This window comes from Limulus polyphemus, unplaced genomic scaffold (assembly GCF_000517525.1).
Source record: "Limulus polyphemus unplaced genomic scaffold, Limulus_polyphemus-2.1.2 Scaffold492, whole genome shotgun sequence".
NCBI lineage: Eukaryota > Metazoa > Arthropoda > Merostomata > Xiphosura > Limulidae > Limulus > Limulus polyphemus.
This window is the reverse complement of record NW_013666102.1, coordinates 341,912-343,953: the sequence shown is the minus strand read 5'-3', so window position 1 is coordinate 343,953 and position 2,042 is coordinate 341,912.

Genomic DNA, 2,042 nt, shown 5'->3' with positions numbered 1-2,042 from the left:
GCTCAAACTACATAATGGGCTATCTGTGCTCTGCCCACTGCGAGTATCGAAACCCGAGTTTTAGCGTTTTAAGCTCTCATAGTTATCATTGAGCCACCGGGTGGCTTGCCATTACTTCTCTGTAATCTGTATTTTTGAAAACGTGATCGTGTCTGGCTTTTTTATTTCTATATGTTCACAAATTATAGTAGGTATTTAATATTTCTAATCTATATTGTAAATTTTGTCAGAAATTACTCAAAAAACATCATTGCCATTGCCTCTAAACCCAAATACATAAACTATCATTGTCACTGAATATAGCTAATTTTTGTTTTTTACAGATGATCGCCATTTAGCATCTACAATATATATCCTTAAAGTATGACATCGCAAAATGTTCTGGCTTTAATTTTGTGTTTGTCCCTTTTTTTTTATTACACAGTGGATTTAACACACAAAAAGAGTGGTAAAGGGGTTGAACGATCTGAATTAGAAAGGTTACGTTGAAAAAAAAAGGATAAACAATATCTTATTTCATTCAATTGAATCTCTTCCTGTGTTTAACATATAGGTCACACACACGGATGATTGTGATGGGTAAAGTGTTAAGCCGACTTTATATAGGTTAACGAACGCTATTGTACTCTCATGGATAGTTTGCACTATTCAAGTTTGATGAATCATAAGCTGTTTGCAATAATGCTCTAATTTTGCCATTTCTAAACTCATTCATATATATATATATATATATAAATGTGTATATACTGACAAAAACATGTTTAATATGATAATGACCTAAGGTCTTGGTATACAAATCCACTTACATATATTTTTTTACTCTTGTTTGTTTATCAGATTATTACTCTATCTGGTTTTGTATGTTGTTTTTATCTTATTCATATTTCCGAACAATTTGGTGATGATTCAGATCCTAGTATTCAGTTGATCTACGTGTTTTATTATAACTGTATGAAGGTCAAGATAAAGAATACCAAAAGATTAGTAATTCTACCTTAGATAAAAAAAAAACTCGTCAAGTTAATTCTGATTTAGTTTACATTTATCTACCCAGTTTGTTTGGATATTAAGCAACAAAACAAACAAATGAAACTTCTTACTACACCACCACAAATTCTACCTGGAAAATATACTTCGAAGAGACTGTTCGAAAACGTTTTGTCCCTCAATCAGTAAATTTCTTGAAGAAGAAAACAGCAGTCTTGTAGCCGAACGAAACCATATTGTTGTAATTTGTACTCTTAATTAGAATCAAAGTAACAACAATATTTATATTTTTAAACCTTACAATGAAATATCTCGAATGTTTACCCTCGAAAATATGACAGGTATGCCACAAAATTAATAAGATGTCTAACGTTTTAAAAGTAGTTTGGTGAAATATGGTTACTTCAATTAATTATGATATATTAAACTAATATTTAGAATTTTGTAACTCATTCAGAATTAACTTCTGCTATTTCATCTTCCCTGCATCTATATTTTTTATTCACTTAAATCATATAAGCTAGTTAGGTTTAATGCTGAAAACAATTTTTTCTTATATGCTTTAAAAATAAATCGAAGCCATCAACAAATATATTTATTTTATTTTATAATTCTTATTTGATCAAAATGTAAATCCTAGGTGTTAACTTTTAACATTATAACTTACAGCAGCATAATATAACTGAAAAGTTTCTTTGTTTGTACTTAAGCTCAGAGCTACATAATGGGTTATCGGTGCTGTTCCCACCACGGGTATCCAAACCCGGGTTTTCGAATTAGAAAATGTCAATTAAAATAATGACGGTTTGATGACATACTTCAAAATAAAAAGAAATATCGATCCGTTTAAGCATTTTAAAATTGCTATTTTGAATAGCTATATTTGGAACTATCCTTTCTATCATTTAAAATATTGATGTAGGGTATTTCAGCAAGTTCGTAGTAAAAACTAGTCTAGTCTGTTCGATGACGAGAAACCCACTTTGAGACTAATAATGGCTGGAGACGGCTTGAATGGGTAATGAAGAAAAACTTTAATATAACAGCAAATGTAC